Here is a 21,154-nt window from a genome sequence, read left to right as displayed (position 1 = left end):
ACAAATTTAAAATGACTTTTTATATAAATATGCACTTTATCGAACAAAACACACACGTATTGTGTAACATGAAGTCATATGGGTGTCATTTGATGAAGAACAAAGGTTAGTGATTAATTTATCTCCATTTGTGCTATTTGTGACTCCTTTGGCTGGAAGAATTGCTGTTTTTCTGTGAGTTGGTGGTGACCTAATAATCATTTGGTGCTTTCGCTGTAAAGCATTTTTTAAATCATACACTGGCTGGAAAAATGAGAATTGTATCTTTAAAACGGTGTAAAATACTTGTATGCTTGAGGAATTGTAATTATGAGATTTGTCGTTTTGCATTTGGCACACTGCACTTTCACTGGCTGGTGGCAAGGTGGGACGCTACTGTCTCACATATCCCAGAGGGGTTAACCTTATCAGAACTGACACTGTCGGCTACACTAAGAGCGGAATATGCTTCCTGCGCTTTACCAGTCACACACTGCAACATTAAAGTGCGGTTAGAATCAGGCCAACTACTAGCGTCAGCAACACGCTCAAACAACAAAAATAATGTCTCAGGGTCCTTCTCATTAAATTTAGGCAACAACCATAAGTTCCCAACAATGTCATTTGTCTGGGGCACGACTAAAAGTGGAACGACCCGTAGGTAAATCTGGGTCACCTTCCCAGAGAACTCTCGAGCTTTCCTTCCCTAACCAACTCTAGCCACGCTTATTGCAGCTTGATTTTGGCACGCTCAAATCCTGTTTAAATGCCAATACTTTTTCATACTTTACACGGTCATGCTCTAGCTTCTCACGGTCATGCTCTAGCTTCTCACGGTCATGCTCTAGCTTCTCACGGTCATGCTCTAGCTTCTCACGGTCATGCTCTAGCTTCTCACGGTCATGCTCTAGCTTCTCACGGTCATGCTCTAGCTTCTCACGGTCATGCTCTATCTTCTCACGGTCATGCTCTATCTGTAACAGAAAGTTATTTCTGCTGTTCAAAAAGACTACTACAAGGGCTAACAGATGGAGCAGCCATTAATGAAATGGGGAGACAGAGTCCTCAGCAGAGGCTGCCCCAGTGGTAACTTCAAGAATACCACTTTCCATCAGATTGAAATTAGTGATAAACGGTTAAAATTATATTAGGTTGATATTGAAGGCCAACCCTTATAGTGTTCAGCATTCTTCAACAGCTGTTCTTCAGTACATAATTTTAACAGTTCCTCTGATGGAAAGCGAATGAACTCGTAAGACACCATAGTCACAAGAAATACAAAAAATAATTAATCTTGCTCTTCCCCTCTGCTGAGCACACCAGACCACAAGAGAAATGACAATCACACTGGGCACCACAGAAGAGAGATGAGATATATATGGAGCTTCCCCAAAACCTATAATAACTCAACCCTCGTCTTCGTGCGGATTTTGGCAAGGAAAAATAAATAAATAGCACACTGGCAGATTCCCCCAAGCCACAGCTGTGCCCCCGAGACAACTGCTCAGTCCACATACACCACACAAAAAAATAGATAAAAATAACCATGCCCAATGTATTTCAAAGTGAAACACATCGCTAAGCCGAACAGTGGAAGAATAAATGCTATAGCTCCAGGTAGCAAGTTTCACTACCCTAGCCAAATCTCCCACTGAGGTAGCCTATTGTACTCACCTCAGACCGATGTCCCAACAGTGAGTAGAGCAAGACTCTCCAGCCTCGGCAGGGGCATGGAAACTAACCAATACACTCTCTCCAACGTAGCACACAACCAACTATCCACCGCAGTGGCAGGTTTACCAAACAAAAAGACAACCAACCAACCAAGCTGGGCACCAAACATTACAACTCAAACAAGCTGTAACAAAAGATGCAAACAAAGCACCTACAAACAATACCTGCAAGATCCCGGATGAGCCCCCACTTATCACGAACCAGCTCGAAGTTTATAACAAAGAGGGAGACAACGTGGAGATGAGGAATAACAAAATATACTGAAGCAAACTAAATACAATTAACAATGGTGTGTGTGTAATCAGTAGTGTGAGTGTTGCAAGGTGCCAAAGTAACAAATGCCACAACCAAAATCTGTAAGTCTGACTGCATGGAGAGAGTCTCCTCAATAAATGGGGAAGAGGTGTATTTATCCCGGGACACACCCGAGCCCAGGTGTGTCCCATTTTGCTGACGACCCTCCCGGCTCCGCCCACTGACATCCTATTAACGAAAACAAGAGCAAAGAGGAAGAATTCGGCAGACTGAGTGATGGTCGTCACAGCTGTGTTATGAATGACCGAAGGTGTCTCACTTCAAACTAAGTATTACAGGACACTACATAAAGTGTCAATAAATAGGTCTCATTATCCACAGGTTACTGTAGGGTGTGAGAGGTATTTAAATGGGTTGATGGACCTGCAGAGCTTGCGTTTGTGTGTGTGTCTCAGAATCAAGGTGATTTGTAGTAGTCCAACCTGAGACTACCACATCAGGTATTCATTCCTCTTCTGTTCCGATGCTGGAGACCAGGGCTTGATTACAACCTGTTACAATGGTGCCAACATTGGGCCCAGCATTGTGCGGTGTGGCAAATGTTTGTTGTGTTTGTGTACTGTCACTACTCCACTAGCATATATTTACAATACAACATCCATGTGTACATGTGTATAGAGTGTGCATGTGCATGTCTTAGAGTGTCTAAGAGTGTGTCTCTTCACAGTCCCCGCTGTTCCATAAGGTGTCATTTTAAATCTGTTTTCAAAATCTGTTTCTACTGCTTGCAGCCATGGATCTATGTAGTACTGTTCTCCTTTCATAGTCTGTTCTTGACTTGGGGATTGTGAAGAGACCTTTGGTGGCATGTCTTGTAGGGTATGCATGGGTGTCCGAGCTGTGTGGTAGTAGTTTGAAACAGACACCTTGGTACATTCAGCATGTCAACACTTCTTACAAAAATAAGTAGTGATGAAGTCATTCTCTCCTCCACTTTGACCCATGAGAGATTGACATGCATATTATTAATGTTAGCTCTCCATGTACATTTAAAGGCCAGCTGTGCTGCCCTTCTCTGAGCCAATTGTAAGTTTCCGAGGTCCCTCTTTGTGACACCTGACCACACGACTGAACAGTAGTCCAGGTGCGACAAAACTAGAGCCCGTAGGACCTGCCTTGTTGATAGTGCTGATAAAAAGTCACAGTAGCGCTTTATTATGGACAGACTTCTCCCCATCTAAGCTACTGTTGTATCAACATGTTTTGACCATGACAGTTTAGTCACCTCAATTTGCTCAATTTCCACAATATTTATTACAAGATGTTGTTGAAGTTTTGGGTTTAGTTAGTGGGTTTAATGCTTTTGGTTTATGAAATATTTAGGACTAACTTATTCCTTGCCACCCATTATGAAACTAACTGCATCTCCGTGTTAAGTGTTGCTGTGATTTCACTCGTTGTGTTAGAAATGTTGAGTCATCCGCATACATAGACATACACACGGACTTTACTCAAGGCCAGTGGCATGTCATTAGTAAAGTTTTTTAAAAGTAAGGGGCCTAGAGAGATGCCCTGGGGAGTTCCTGATTCTAGTGGAATTATGTTGAAGAGGCTTCCATTAAAGAACACCCTCTGTGTTCTGTTAGACAGGTAACTCTTTATCCACATCCACAATAAAGCAGGGAGTGTAAGGCCATAACAAGTTTTTCCATTAGCAGACTATGATCGATAATGTCAAAAGTCGCACTGAAGTCTAACAAAAAAGAGCGCCCAGAATATTTTTATCATCGATTTCTCTCAGCCAATCATCAGTCATTTGTGTAAGTGCCATGTTTGTTGATTGTCCTTTCCTATAAGCCTGCTGAAAGTCGTTTTACAGTAAAATAACGTTGAACACGTTCAAACACATTTTTTTCCAAAAGTATACTAAGGGTTGGTAACAGGCTGATTGGTCAGATATTTGAGCCAGTAAAGGGGCTTACTCTTCTAGGGGCTTTACTCTTCTAGGGTAGAATCATTACTTTTGCTTCCCCCCAGGCCTGAGTGCACATACTCTAGTGGGCTTAGATTGAAGATATGGCAAATAGGAGTGGCAAAATCATCCGATATTATCTTCAGTAATTTTCCATCCAAGTTGTCATTGTTGATAGACAATATATATTTTTTTACTTCTTCAACACTCACTTTGCAGAATTCAAAATTACAACATTTGTCTTTCATAATTTGATCAGTTATACTTGGATGTGTAGTATCAGCGTTTGTTGCTGGCATGTCATACTTAGGTTTGCTAATCTCGCCAATGAAAAAAAATCATTAAAGTAATTTTAGTCACATGATTTCTCAATTTGCAGTATGTTTGCCAATCAGTTGTGCAGTCAGACGTATTTGCCATTCTTTTTGCCTCATCCCTCTCAACCATACAATTTTCCAATTCCTCATCAATCCACGGTGATATAACAGTTTTTACAGTGTTTTTTTAATGGGTGCGTGCTTATTAGTTACTGGAATAAGCAATTTCAGAACTGTGTCAAGTGCAGCATGTGGTTGCTCCTCCTTACACACACGGGCAAATATTCCTTACATCATCAGCATAGGAAACACTACACAACGTATTGTATGACCTCGTATTCACTATATTAGGCCCAGCCTTTGGAACTTTGGTTTTCCGAGATATGGTTACTATATTGAGATCACTACATCCGATGGATTTGGATACTGCTTTAAAGCAGATTTCTGCAGCATTAGTTAATGTGATCAATACTTGTTGATGATTTCATTCCTGTGCTGTTTGTAAATAGCCTGGTAAATTGACTAATAACCTGGTCAGGTTGCAGGCACTGGTTATATTTGAATATTTTTCTTGAGTGTGCAGCTTGATGAAAGCCAGTCAATATTTAGGTCACCCAGAAAAAGTACCTCTGTTGATATCACATAAATGATCAAGCATTTCCCAGATATTATCCAGATCCTGACTGTGAGCACTTGGTGGTATATAACGGCTTCCCGCAAGAATGGGCTTTAGGTGAGGCAGGTGAACCTGTAGCCATATTTAACATGAGATCCTCTCTAAGCTGTACAGGAATGTGGCTCTGAATATAGACCACAACACTGCCCCCATTGGCATTTCTGTATTTTCTGTAGATGTTATAATAATGTATTGCTACCACTGTATCAAAGCTATGTGAGTTTCAGAGATAGTCAGACAGAATGTGAACGTCATCTGTTCTTAGCAAGTTATTGATTTCATGAACCTTGTTTCTTAGGCTATAATATGTTAATGTGGGCTATTTTTTGCACTTTTCTGGGATGCTTGATTGTTTTTATTGCTTTACTTGGATGCTTATCAAAAGTAAACATTACAATTAAGTTTTTGTTTGAGCTGACATTGCAGGGTGAGCTGCACACATTGGTCTTCCTACTAGGGAGCACCGCCCCAGTGCTAACAATATAACTCTGGTTCATAGGCACATGATTGCTGCATGCAATAGCTGTAGGATTGACAGAGGCATTCAGGGGAGTCAGATATACATTAATTATGTTACTGGAGGAGGTCTGGCCGTTCTTTTGCCTCGAGTGGTTTCGCAAACCCCTCAAGGACCAAAGGGCGGTGGGTCCGGTTGACCCGAGCCAGATGTAGTATCCTTTGTGGGTGATGAATGGGCCGGAGTCTCAGAGAGACTCGCAGTCCGATGAAGCACGGATCTCTGGGGATCTGAACCCCAGGTAGAAGCCACCGGAGAGGGAGACAGAACAGCTGACGAAGGCGTAGGTACCTCCGGAACCAATCTCGAAACAGACTCCCCCAGGGAAGGCGGCACTGGAACCTCTGGATCCAGGGCGGCAAAGCTGTTTCTAGTCTGTGTCCAGTATGAGTTTACGATCACAAAGGTTGTGGCCATTGCCAGAGGGTGCTGCTTTCGAATTCCATGACGAGTGACATCGCCATGGCTGGTTGGTAGGTTCAAGAACAGGAACATCAACCAAGTCATCCAGAAGCACCCTACTAGCTCCATTCTCCAGGGAAGGGGAGAGCCCGTAAAGGGAGGGATCCCTGCAGAGCACCGTCCAGTTGGCTGTAGAGAGCCGACACGGCGGTAACACTTCCACCAGGCCAAAGCCGCGTCAGGCTACTGGGGTAAAATAGGAAGAAAAAGTAGGTGGTTGTGGATTCCCCAGTAGCTTGTGTAAGTTTGCTACTTGTTTGCTATGAGTAGCCATTTTGCCCCTGTAGTCTTCTGCAAGCAAACAGTTGCTACATTGAAAGTCAGGGCGGTCCACATTGTCCTGGATTAGAGCAAAATAAACTCAACTCCTGCAGCATTGAAAATGTTTGTTAACGTCCTCCAGAGCTGGTCGGGTGCACCTCAGCCACGCTCAAGGTCCTAAACGATATCTTAACCGCCATCGATAAGAAACATTACTGTGCAGCCTTATTCATTGATCTGGCCAAGGCTTTCGATTCTGTCAACCACCACATCCTCATCGGCAGACTCGACAGCCTTGGTTTCTCAAATGATTGCCTCGCCTGGTTCACCAACTACTTCTCTGATAGAGTTCAGTGTGTCAAATCGGAGGGTCTGCTGTCCGGACCTCTGGCAGTCTCTATGGGGGTGCCACAGGGTTCAATTCTTGGACCGACTATCTTCTCTGTATACATCAATGAGGTCGCTCTTGCTGCTGGTGAGTCCCTGATCCACCTCTACGCAGACGACACCATTCTGTATACTTCCGGCCCTTCTTTGGACACTGTGTTAACAACCCTCCAGGCAAGCTTCAATGCCATACAACTCTCCTTCCGTGGCCTCCAATTGCTCTTAAATACAAGTAAAACTAAATCCATGCTCTTCAACCGATCGCTATCTGCACCTACCCGCCTGTCCAACATCACTACTCTGGACGGCTCTGACTTAGAATACGTGGACAACTACAAATACTTAGGTGTCTGGTTAGACTGTAAAATTTCCTTCCAGACCCATATCAAACATCTCCAATCCAAAGTTAAATCTAGAATTGGCTTCCTATTTCGCAACAAAGCATCCTTCACTCATGCTGCCAAACATACCCTTGTAAAACTGACCACTCTACCAATCCTCGACTTTGGCGATGTCATTTACAAAATAGCCTCCAATACCCTACTCAACAAATTGGATGCAGTCTATCACAGTGCAATCCGTTTTGTCACCAAAGCCCCATATACTACCCACCATTGCGACCTGTACGCTCTCGTTGGCTGGCCCTCGCTTCATACTCGTCGCCAAACCCACTGGCTCCATGTCATCTACAAGACCCTGCTAGGTAAAGTCCCCCCTTATCTCAGCTCGCTGGTCACCATAGCATCTCCCACCTGTAGCACACGCTCCAGCAGGTATATCTCTCTGGTCACCCCCAAAACCAATTATTTCTTTGGCCGTCTCTCCTTCCAGTTCTCTGCTGCCAGTGACTGGAACGAACTGCAAAAATCTCTGAAACTGGAAACACTTATCTCCCTCACTAGCTTTAAGCACCAACTGTCAGAGCATTTTACAGATTACTGCACCTGTACATAGCCCACCTATAATTTAGCCCAAACAACTACCTCTTTCCCAACTGTATTTTATTTATTTATTTATTTTGCTCCTTTGCACCCCATTATTTTTATGTCTACTTTGCACATTCTTCCATTGCAAAACTACCATTCCAGTGTTTTACTTGCTATATTGTATTTACTTTGCCACCATGGCCTTTTTGCCTTTACCTCCCTTCTCACCTCATTTGCTCACATTGTATATACACTTGTTTATACTGTATTATTGACTGTATGTTTGTTTTACTCCATGTGTAACTCTGTGTCGTTGTATCTGTCGAACTGCTTTGCTTTATCTTGGCCAGGTCGCAATTGTAAATGAGAACTTGTTCTCAACTTGCCTACCTGGTTAAATAAAGGTGAAAAAAAAAAATTGATGCTACAGGCTAGCTAGGCTAGTTGGGGTTCCGTGTCTCTTCTCGACAGGGAATTCTCAACTTGTCCGAGAGAGTATTACAACACTATCAAAACGTCAGGCCAAGTTAAGCCTACACCAAACAATTAATTAGCATTATTGTAAAATTCACTACGTGACAAGTTAATGGCGGTGTAGAGTATTGCAACCCAGGCTAGTAAAGCAGGTTTCGTCAACAACACTAAAAAGTAAGATGGGCGTGGCAGTAGAGGGTGGCACACACACTATATAATTATTCTGAAACATTCTTACGAGATCAATTTATTTTTTCCCATATTATACACAAGTTTGAAGTCAGCAAGGGATTCCTGCATAGCTATATAATTGGACTTAGTTTTGACACAGCCAGACCAACAGTCGGGACAATAGCAAACATAATAGTACCATCCACATATAGATGTATTTTACAGTTCTTTACAGATTGACCAATGATGTTTTTTTACTGTAAATAGTGAAGTGAACAGGTCCCAAAATCGCCGCTGTGGTACATATTTATGTACTTCAAGGAATTCAGACTTAACCCCATCCATCACGATGGCCTGAGTTCTGTCACTAAGATAATCATGAAACCGAGAACAGGTAGATCGAGGACAACTTTTTCAATAAAATAGCATGATTAACAGTATCAAAAGCTTTCAACAGGTCCACAAACAGTTCAGCACATTAAATTTTAGTGTCTGAAGCATTGACAAGATCATTAATAACTAAGGTTAGTAGTGCTATTCCTCGGCCTAAACCGTGAATGGTTTACAATCAACATACACTACTGTTCAAAAGTTTGGGGTCACTTAGAAATGTCCTTGTTTTGAAAGAAAAGCACATTTTTTGCCCATTAAAATAACATCAAATTGATCAGAAATACCGTGTAGATATTGTTAATGTTGTAAATTACTATTAGCTGGAAACAGCTGATTTTTTAAAATGGAATATCTACATAGGCACACAGAGGACCATTATCAGCAACCATCACTCCTGCGTTCCAATGGCACGTTGTGTTAGCTAATCCAAGTTTAGAATTTTAAAAGACTAATTGATCATTATAAAATCCTTTTGCAATAATGATAGCACAGCTGAAAACTGTTGTCCTGATTTAAAGAAGCAATAAAACAGTCCTCAAGACTAGTTGAGTATCTGGAGCATCAGCATTTGTGGGTTCGATTTCAGGCTCAAAATGGCCAGAAACAAAGGACTTTCTTCTGAAACTCGTCAGTCTATTCTTGTTCTGAGAAATTAAGGCTATTCCATGCGAGAAATTGCCAAATAACTGAAGATCTGTGTACTACTCCCTTCACAGAACAACGCAAACTGGCCCTTACCAGAATAGAAAGAGTGAGAGGCCCTAGTGCACAACTGAGCAAGAGGACAAGTACATTAGAGTGTCTAGTTTGAGAAACAGACACCTCACAAGTCCTCAACTTCATTAAATGGTTCCCGCAAAACACCAGTCTCAATGTCAGTAGTGAAGAGGCGACTCCTGGATGCTGGCCTTCTAGGCAGAGTTGCAAAGAAAAAGCCATATCTCAGACTGGCCAATAAAAATAAAAGATTAAGATGGGCAAAAGAAACTGGACAAAGGAAGATTGAAAAAAAGTGTTATGTACAGATGAATCTAAGTTTGAGGTTTTCGGATCACAAAGAAGAACATTCATGAGACGCTGAAAAAATGGTAAGATACTGGAGGAGCATGGTGGAGGCAATGTGATGGTCTGGGGGTGCATTGGTGGTGGTAAAGTTGGAGATTTGTACAGGGTAAAGGGGATCTTGAAGAAGGAAGGCTATCATAATCCTGTGGACGGCGCTTGATTGGAGACAAATTCCTCCTACAGCAGGACAATGTTGCACAGCTCCAAACTATTATAAAAACTATTTAGGGAAGAAGCAGTCGGCTTGTATTCTGTCTATAATGTGGTGGCCAGCAGTCACCGGATCTCAAACCTATTGAGCTGGTGTGGGAGCAGCTTGACCGTATGGTACGTAAGAAGTGCCCATCAAGCCAATCCAATTGATGAGAGGAGCTTCAGTAAGCATGGGGTGAAATCTCTTCAGATTACCTCAACATATTGACAACTAATATGCCAAAGGTCTGCACGGCTGTAAATGCTGCAAATAGAGGATTCTTTGACGAATGCAAAGTTTGAAGGACACTATTATTTCAAAGAAAAATCATTATTTATAACCTTGTCAACATCTTGACTGTATTTCCTATTCATTTTGCAACTAATTTCATGCATGTTTTCATGGAAACAAGGACATTTCTAAGTGACCCCAAACTTTTGAACGGTAGTGAACATTGCTCAGAAAAAAAGAGCATAGTTGTACTTTTACCAGGGATTCCAGAATCTTAGATATTCAAGGAAGCCTTGAAATGGGGTGATAATTATTAAGATCACTACTATCTGTGCACTTATGGAGTGGAATATTTCAATGTTAAATAAAAAAATATGGGTTATCGAGTGGGCGCTGCAATCTTACGCAGACCAGGATTCAATTGATCACCTGTAGATTTCTTGTCTATTGCTGGCAATGCGTCCATGACTTATTTTTCTGTAAATTGCGTAAAAGAAAAGCTTTTACTATCATTTCTGATTAATCAGCATCCAGCCCAATATCATGGATTAGAAGTTATTTCAGAGATAGCCCGCTCAAATAAAATGGTGTTTAAATGCATCAATACCTTAGACAATACCTGTCACTGAGGAGTAGGCAGGAGGCAGCCATAGGTTTAGAACTACTGAATGTATTTAAGCACCATAGATCAAAGTGGGACGAAACCCAAACTAAACTCTGTTGTGCTCAAAATATATCTTCATAAACAAAAAGGCACAGGGCAAACCCAAAGTGCAAAATATAATGTACTCAGGAATTAGTAGGAGAGATTCCTCTCGGGAAAACAAAGTAACATTTACAATGACCAACAAAGTCAAATGGCTGAGGGAATATATATACACAGTAATAGAGTGGGGACTGGAAGCTGGTGTGTGTAATGATTACAAGACAAGTCCGGGGATGATAAGTGCATTTGCCAGCAGGAGGCTCGGCAGCAGCCAGAAGGCCGGCGAAGTCGAACGCCGGCCCACTCCCCCGGCCAGTCCTGATGGGAACTACGAAAGTATCTACCCAGTTGCTGAATTACCCTTTCCACCTGCCAATTTGATTGGGGACGGTACCCGGAGGTGAGGCTGACCGTGACCCCCAGTCATTCCACGAAGGCCTTCCAGACACAGGTCTTCCCGGAATCAAACGACAGGCCGTAATGACTGTAACTACTGACGGCCACAACTACTGACCACAATTAATGGCCACATCTACCGACCACAATTACTGACCACACAGCAACTGACCACAACCACACACTATAATCACACAACTACTAACCACAAACACACATACTGACCGCAACCAAACACCTGCTGGCCACAACCACACAAATACTGACCTCAACCATACACAGCTACTGACCACACCCACACAACTTCTGACCACACATCTAATCGCCATAACTACTGACCAACACAACTACAATTACTTACCACAACTGCTGACCACAATGATTGACCACAACCACAACTACTTACTACAACTACAGGCCACAAACACACATACTGACCGCAACCAAAGAACTGCTGGCCACAGCCACACACATACTGACCACAACCACACACATACTGACCACAGCCACACAAATACTGACCACAGCCACACAAATACTGACCACAGCCACACAAATACTGACCACAACACTTCTGACCACTGATCTAATCACCATAACTGCTGACCACAACCAAAATTACTTACCACAACTTGCTGACCACAATTATTGACCACAACTACTGAACACAAACTGACCACTATTGACCACACCTACAAACCCCAACTACTGATCACAACCACAACTGCTGACCGCACCCATTGACCAAAACTAATGAACCACAAACACCTAACTGCTGACCAAAACCACACAACCTCTGACCATAACCACACAATTACTGACCACACAACTACTGACTACTGACCAAAACCGCACAACTGCTGACCACATATAGTGACCACAACCACACAACTTCTGACCACAAAACTACTATTCACAAATACAAAACTACTGACAACTACTGACCATAACCGAGCAACTACTGACCACACAAATATCTAACTGCTGACCAAAACCACACAACTTTAACACAGCCACGCAACAACTAACCACTCATCTAAATCACTACAACCTATGACCACAACCACACATCTTCTGACCAAAACTGTACAACTGCTGACCACAACCACAAAGCTTCTGACCACGTAGCAACTGGCCACTTATCTTCTTACCAACACAACTACTGACCACAACCACCTGGCCACCACTACTGACCACAATTATTGACCCCAACCACAGAACTAGTGACCCCAACCACAGGACTAGTGACCACAACCCCACAACTACTGACCGCAACTATTAACCACAACTACTGATCACATCCTCACAACTACTGATACCAACTACTGACCATGACCACACCTACTGGCTATACAACTACTGACCACAACCACACACATTCTGATCACAATCACCTGGCCACTGCTACTGACATCAATTACTGATTCCAACCACGCAACTACTGAACCACAACAACACAGCTACTGAACACACAACTACTGCACCCCTGCCCAGTCACGTGAAATCCAGAGATTAGGGACTAATATATTTATTTCAATTGAATGATATCCTTATATGAACTGTAACTGAGTAAAATCTTGAAATTGTTGCATTTTGCATTTATATTTTTGTTCAGTATATTTATTATGGCCATCAAAATGTTAGCTATTAAAAAAAGATCCAACTATAATAAAGGGGGCTAGAAATCAAGGGCTTTGTGTCATTGTACACTGAAGAATGAAGTTTCCTCTTAAATCTGCAATCTGGATCTCTGCCCAGGTGGAGAATTATCTTCCGTTGATAAGAAAACGATACCCTCGCTGGATGAGGCCGCAATTCAAACTGAGCTAATTGAATTCCAGACATTGAGCCAAAGAAGTAAGGAAGGTTTTTGATGCCCCGTTCTCCCCGGGCGAGAGGCCGCCCGGAAGCTAATCCAAGACTCCCGCAGTGTATCTGATAATGCAGTGGATTTCTGCACGTTGAAAGTGGAGAGTGCTTTCAACGTACAGGCACTGTTCGATATGTTCCTGCACGGCATCTCAGAGGAGGTCAAGGACGAGCTTGCAGCCCAGGAGTTACTTATAGAGCTCGATTCCCTCATAGCTTTGAACATCCGTATCGATGGCCGGGAACGACAGAGGGAGAGGAACTTTCCTCTGAGTCATCCCGGAAGCTCCCGACGGTCTCGTTGCTGAGAGATCCCGAGGCATTCCGACCTGCCTGAGGGCTGCTGAAGACGGCCGAGTCACTGCTTCCTGAGCCTATGCCACTAGGCAGAGCTGCGCTGTTGCCAGCGGAATGGCAATACAGGATCGACATGAAGAGTTGTCTATATTGCGGGACTCTTGGCAATTCCGTGTCATCTTGTCCTTTAAAAAAAAACGGGCTCACCGGTAGGTGCGAGTACTCTGGTGGGCCATATGGAGAACGTTACTGCTTCCCTTGCTCGGACCCCTTTTCATGCCATTAGGTTTGTAGGGAAACCAGTCCAAATCTCTCCAGGTTCTCATTGACTCTGGGGCCGACTGGAGCATTTTAGACTGTACCCTGGCATCCGAGCTGAACATCCCCACTCAGCCCTTTCCATTCCCATAGACGTTAGTGCTGGATGGGTGCTCTATAGGCTGAGTCACCCACAACACCACTCCCATCAATCTACGTGTGTCAGGGAACCACAGTGAGGCTATCCAGTTCCTGCTCGTCAAGTCCCCTCTGATTCCCGTGGTATTGGTATTCTCCTGGCTCCAGCAACACAATCCCCTCATTAAATGGTCTACTGGTGCCATCATGGGCTGGAGCCCGTTCTGCCATGCCCATTGCCTGAAGTAAGCACATCCTGCCCCGGGAGTCTTCCTAGGGGCTCGGAAGATGCCCCAGACCTCTACGCCATTCCTCCGGGAGGTGTTGAACAAGAGGTTCCTGCCGCACTGACCTCGACTGCGGGATTGAACTTCTCCCTAACACGACTCCGCCCCGGGGACGACTGTACTCTCTGTCGGGTCCAGAGACCAAGGCGATGGAGACCTACATTGGTGACTCCCTTGCTGCAGGATTCATCCATCCTTCTTCTCCAGCACGTGCATTGACTACCAGTGTCACAACAGCATAACAGTGAAGAACAGCTATCCGCTACCACTCATCTCTTTGGCCCCCGAGCCTCTCCAGGGGGCCAAGCTGGATCTACGGAACGCCTACCACCTGGTGCAGATACCGGGAAGGGGACGAGTGGAAGAACGCCTTCAACATGGCCAGCAGTCACTATGAGTATCTGGTCATGCCATTTGGCCTTACCAACGCCCCTGCTGTGTTCCAGGCTCTGGTCAATGATGTACTCCACGACATGTTGAACCGGTTCATCTTTGTCTACCAAGATAAGATTATCTTCATCTTCTCCCGTTCCAACCAAGAACATGTGCTTCACGTCTGACAGGTTCTCCTACCCCTCCTGGAGAACCAGCTGTTGGTAAAAACAGAGAAGTGCGGGGCCCATAGGTCCACCATCCCTTTTCTGGGTTTCATCATCGCCGCAGGGAGTGTGCAAATGGATCCCGGGAAGGTGAGAGCGGTGGTCGATTGGCACCAGCCTACTTCCAGTGTTGGTGTTCATCAACTTCTATCACTTCTTTATCCAGGATTACAGCACTCTGGCTTCCCCCCACCTGCACTCGCCTCACCCAAGTTTCCATTCACGTGGTCCCCAGCTGCTGACTGGGTGTTCCAGGGCCTCAAACATCCTTTCACCATAGGTCCCATCTTGGTTCATCCGGACCATTCCCGTTAGTTTGTGATGGAGGCTGATGCTTCTGATTTCGGAGTGGTGGTAGTCCTGTCCCAGCGTTCTGCCCTGGACCTCAAGCTACATCCCTGCGCCTTCTTCTCCCACCACCTCAACGCATTGGAAAATAACTGTGATGTGGGGAATCGTTAGCTTCTGATGTTGGAGGAATGGAGGCACTGGGTGGAGGGGGCACAACACCCATTGATCGTGTGGACCAACCACAAGAACCGGGAGTATCTCTGCACCGCCAAGCACCTCAACTCCAGGAAATCCAGATGGGCCCTGCTGGTCACACGGTTCAACTTTTCCCTCTCTTACTGTCCGGGATCCAGGAATGTCAAGCCGGATGCACTGTCCCGCCGCTATAGCCCCACGGGTACCTCAAACAAGTCCAGGAGGCGCAGGGGTCCAGCCTAACCCTGGGGGGGCCCTGATAATCGGATGCTTGTGCCTGATGCTGTTCCCTCTGTGGTCCTGGAGTGGGCCTGCCACCTGGGCTACCGTCGGACTTTGGCCTTCGTGCTATAATGCTTTTAGTGGCCTACGATGGTTCTGATGTCACCCCTTGATGTCACCCCACCCCCGTTTCCGCCTGCACAGTCTGTGCTCAGGATAAGACTCCTCGGCAAGCTCCGGCTCGTCTTCTGCAACCAGTGCCTGTCCCCACCGTCCCTGGTCCCACATATCCCGTGATGAAATCCAGGGTCTCCCCCATCTGATGGAAACACTACCATCCTGAACGTGGTCGTCCAGTTTTCCAAGGCCGCTCACTTCATCCCTCTCCCCAAACTACCCTCGGCAAAGGAGACGGCCCAGCCTTTTCCATAACAGCGGGAGGAACAATGGCCGGTTTACTCAATTGCACACCAACTCACTTTGAGAGCCCCCACCTCTCCACTTACACAATGTGATACTTCGCGCTAATTTTTCAAAATAAAAGCCTGAAACTATGTCTAAAGACTGTTGACACCTTAGGGAAGCCACAGAAAAAGGAATCTGGTTGATATCCCTTTAAATGGAGGACAGGCACGCAGAGGAACACAGACGTTTCAAAATAAGAGGCTCTTCCTGATTGGATTATCCTCAGGCCTGCAATATCAGTTCTGTTATACCCACAGACAATATTTTTACAGTTTTGGAAACTTTAGAGTGTATTCTATCCTAATCTGTCAATTATATGCATATTCTAACATCTGGTCATGAGAAATAGGCCGTTTACTTTGGGAACGTTATTTTTCCAAACACAAAAATAGTGCCCCTTAGCTTCAAGAGGTTAAGCCTTAAATGGCTGAGGTCATTTTATAAAGGTTTAGGCTCTGAAGAAATAGACTCCAATTAAGCCCTCTTGTTTGTAAAGTCAAATTAAAATGAAGATTATTGTTGAAATCAATTGCTCAACTGGTGTAGGTTTTCTCCATCTGTTGGTGTGCAACACTTGCATAACAAGTTAGCAGTATTTTTAATTTAGGTACAATGTATTTGGGAGTATTTTTTTTAAATTGTCATTTTTTTATGAAAACAATTTTCGTAATTCATTTTGGGGGCCAAATAATATTGCCGCCAGTTGTTTTATACATTTAACTATGCAAGTCAGTTACAATGGTGGCCGACACAGGACAAACCCGGTTGATGCTGGGCCAATTGTGCGCCGCCCTATGGGACTACCAATCACGGTCGGATGTGATACAGCCTGGATTTGAACCAGACTTTAGTGATGTCTCTTGCACTGAATTTTTAGTGCCCTAGACCACTGTGCCACTCCGGTTGCCATGACCAATACATATTGTCCTGTTGATAGCCCATCCTAGAAACTTTATTTATAGAAACCACAGCCTGCTACGCTTGTGAAGAACAAAATGGCTCCAGCTGTCCATCACTACTGTAAGTAAAAACACAGAATACCCAAAAAGAGATTCAGTGAAAATAAAAATAATTGATTTATCAAGACCAGTCCCCATTCTAGTCTCAGAGCAGTGCTGTCTTGACCTCTGAATGCTCTCTTTTCCCTCTTCCACTTGCCTCTTCCATTACTTTTGAAAGAGTATTTTCCAGTAAGCAACAATTTGTTTATCTTCATTTGCCTACTTTGTTCCAATATTTCTGTCATTCAGTGATACTTATTCCCATAGTAAATCATTATGGATCCATATGGAAAATGAATGCACAAGAGACTGTGGTAATATTTTTCCTTTTAGAGACCATAATACATGGTCAGGATAACCAAAACATTGCTTTATTAAAGACTATCAGAAAGAATGTTGGTACTTGTTTATTTTGATCCAAAGCCATGAATGAGTGAGTCACTCAGCTTTATGTAGGTGCCGAGGCTACCACGTTCATCTGTACAAACAATAGTATGCAAGTATAAACACCATGGGACCATGCAGCGATCATACCGCTCAGGGAGAAGACTCGTTCTGTTTCCTAGAGATTAACGCACTTTGGTGCGAAAACTGCAAATCAATCCCAGAACAACAGCAAAGGACCCTGTGAAGATGCTGGAGTCAACAGGTAAAAAATTATCTATATCCCCAGTAAAACGAGTCCTATATCGACATAACCTGAAATGCCGGTCAGCAAGGAAGAAGCCACTGCTCCAAATCCGGCATTAAAAAATGTCAGACTAATTAGGGTTTGCAACTGCACATGGGGACACAGATTGTACTTTTTGGCGAAATGTCCTCTGGTCTGATGAAACATAAATATAACTGTTTGGCCATAATGACCATCATTATGTTTGGAGGAAAAAGAGGGAGGCTTAAAAGCCGAAGAACACCATCCCAACCATGAAGCACTGGGTTGTAAGGGGTGCTTTCCTGCAGGAGGGACTGGTGCTCTTTGCAAAATAGATTGCATCATGAGGAAAGAAAAGTATGTGGATATATTGAAGCAACATCTCAAGACATCAGTCAGGAAGTTCAAGCTTGATCGCAAATGGGTCTTCCAAATGGATAATGACCCCAAGCATACTTCCAAAGTTGTGGAGAAATGGCTTAAGAACAACAAAGTCAAGATATTGGAGTGGCCATCACAAAGCCCTGACCTCAATCCCATAGAAAATTTGTGGGCAGAACTGAAAAAGCGTGGGCGAGCAAGGAGGCATACAAACCTGACTCAGTTACACCATCTTTGTCAGGAGTAATGGGCCAAGATTCACTGAACTTATTGTGGTAAGCTTGTGGAAGGCTACCCAAAATTGTTGACCCAAGTTAAACAATTTAACCTCTTGCTCCTACCTGGCACGCAGGCGTCCCATCTAGAGCTCTGGAAATGCAAATGCGCTACGCTAAATGCTAATAGTATTAGTTAAAACTCAAACGTTCATTAAAATACACATGCAGGGTATTGAATTAAAGCTACACTCGTTGTGAATCCAGGCAACAAGTCAGATTTTTAAAATGCTTTTCGGCGAAAGCATGAGAAGCTATTATCTGATAGCATGTAACACCCCAAAAGACCCGCAGGGGACGTAAACTAAATAATTAGCATAGTCGGCGCTACACAAACCGCACAAATAAAATATAAAACATTCATTACCTTTGACCATCTTCTTTGTTGGCACTCCTAGATGTCCCATAATCACTATTGGGTCTTTTTTCCGATTAAATCGGTCCATATATAGCCTAGATATCGATCTACGAAGACTGTGTGATAAACGGGAAAAAAATAGCGTCTTATAACGTAACGTCATTTTTCACAAAACACTTCGAAATAGTTTTGTAATGCAACTTTAGGTATTAGTAAACGTTAATAAGCGATCAAATTAATCACGAGACGAAGTGTTTTCTATAGGGGTCCGTCTTGAAATACTGTCCGTGTATTTCTCAACCAAAATATCCGGTCGGAGACCTGAAGAAAAAGCCTGTCTCTTGTTCGTTTGACCAAGAAACAAAGAATTGGCAAATGACAAGACTGTTGACATCGTGTGGAAGCTGTAGGTACTGCTACCTCAGCCCTATTTAATGTCGTTCGCCCATAACAATGGGTTGAAGCGGCGGATGGATATATTTTTCCACTTTCAGTGATCAGATTTTCCTGCACTTTTCGATGAAACGCACGTTCTGTTATAGTCACGGCCGTGATTTAACCCATTTTATAAACGTCTGAGTGTTTTCTATCCACACATACTAATCATATGCATATACTATATTCCTGGCCTGAGTATCAGGGCGCTGAAATGTTGCGCGATTTTTAACAGAATGTTCGAAAAAGTAGGGGGTAGGAGTAACAGGTTAAAGGCAATGCTACCAAATACTAATTGAGTACACGTAAACTTCTGACCCACTGGGAATGTGATGAAAGAAATAAAAGCTGAACAAAAAATTATTCTCTCTACTATTATTCTGACATTTCACATTCTCCGTTGATCTGCCTACAATTAATTTAGCTTGGACAATTAAAAAAACTTTGAAGTCATTATTCTCAGTTTCACTGAGTTACTGCTCTTTTGCTTGGTAGAGTAGTATGGGTGCTGCCATTTTTTCCCTCATATGATCAGTGGTGGCAAAAAGTACTACATCTCATACTTGAGTAAAAGAAAGGAATCCTTAATAGAAAATGAAAGTCACCCAGTAAAACACTACTTGAGTAAAAGTCTAAAAGTATTTGGTTTTAAATATACTTAAGTATCAAAAGTAAATGCAGTTGCTAAAACATACTTAAGTATCAAAAGTAAAAGTACATATTATTTAAAATTCATTATTTTAAGCAAAATGTTGTATTTATTTACAAATAGCCAGGGTCACACTCCAACACCCAGACATAATTTAAAAACAAAGCATTTGTGTTTGTGAGTCCACCAGATCAGAGGCAGTAGGGATTACCAGGGATGTTCTCTTGGTAAGTGTGCTAATTGGACCATTTTCTGTCATGCTAAGCATTCAAAATGTAACGAGTACTTTTGGGTGTCAGGGAAAATGTATGGAGTAAAAAGTATATAATTTTCTTTAGAAATGTAGTAAAGTAACAGTTGTCAAAAATATAAATAGTCATGTAAATTACAGATACCCTCAAAAACTATTTAAGTAGTAGTTTAAAGTATTTTTACTAAAGTACTTTAAACCACTGCATATGATACTGTATACTGGTAGGGCCAGGAGATTTCCAAGTCAGTTCTACTCTTTTGGGTAGTTTGTTGCCTCTACCAGATGACTGTCCACTGCCATCTTGGCTCAAAGCAGCCTCTAATTTGACTCTTGATTGTTGTTGTGAAACATTCGACCTGATATGGGGCAAAAAGTATACAAGATTTATGAAACAATATTATGAAAGTTACTGCATGTATAGTGGTGACATAGCCTTTCTACTCTGAACAAAAATATGAAAGCAACAGTGTTGGTCGCATGTTTCATGAGCTCGTCTGAGTGTGCCAGAGCGCAGAATCACAACTGACAAATTTACGAACGCTCAACACCTGTTGAATATGGACGGTGTCAGTAAACGTTGGAAAAAAAGCAGCAGCACAGTTGCAGACACCAACACTCTGGATAACATAAAAACAGTCTAACCAGCTCTGCTAGGATGAGTAAAATGGTCAGAGTGAGCTGTTCTCTCATTTGGGTATGGAAGTAGCTAGCAAGCTAGCCAACGTTAGCCAGTTAACTTGGGTGCTTGACTGCTGTTGTTAGGTCAGAACGCTCAGATCAAAAGAGCACACTCTGGCGGTGGGGTTCTCTGGTCTGGGCAGGCATAAGCTATGGACAACGAACACAATTGCGTTTTACCAATGCCATTTTAATGCACAGAGATAGCGTGATGAGATCCTGGGGCCCGTTTGTTGTAAAGATCGGACCCTTTTCTTAAATTTTCACCTAAAATGACTTCCCCAAATCTAACTGCCTGTAGCTCAGGACCTGAAGCGAGGGTATGCATATTCTTGATGCCATTTGAAAGGAAACACTTTGAAGTTTGTGGAAATGTGAAATTAATGTAGGAGAATATAACACATTACATCTGGTAAAAGATAATACAAAGAAAAAAACGTTACTTAATGTTTTTCTTAATCTTTGAAATGCAAGAGAAAGGCCAATATATGACTTAGGAATATAGGCGCAATACAGATGTTGGCCTGTAGATGGCAGCAGTGTATGTGCACTGTTTTAGACTGATCCAATGAACCACTACATCTGTTCAAAATGTCATGGTATTCTTTCACTATAATAGCTACTATAAATTGGACAGTGCAGTAAGATTAACAAGAATTTAAGCTTTCTGCCGATTTCAGATATGTCTATGTCCTGGGAAATGTTCTTGTTACTTACAACCTCATGCTAATCACAT

General features: G+C 43.1%; 1 protein-coding gene across 3 annotated transcripts in view; it reads left to right on the top strand.

Moving 5' to 3' along the window:
• The window catches only part of syt14a (synaptotagmin XIVa), a 111,048-nt gene that overhangs the window by 37,435 nt on the left and 52,459 nt on the right, over positions 1 to 21,154 (top strand). The gene's annotated exons all lie outside the window — the stretch shown is intronic.

The sequence above is a fragment of the Oncorhynchus gorbuscha genome, linkage group LG05 (genome assembly GCF_021184085.1).
Source record: "Oncorhynchus gorbuscha isolate QuinsamMale2020 ecotype Even-year linkage group LG05, OgorEven_v1.0, whole genome shotgun sequence".
Lineage (NCBI taxonomy): Eukaryota > Metazoa > Chordata > Actinopteri > Salmoniformes > Salmonidae > Oncorhynchus > Oncorhynchus gorbuscha.
Note: the sequence above shows the minus strand (reverse complement) of the source record. Positions and strands in the feature narration are given on the sequence as shown.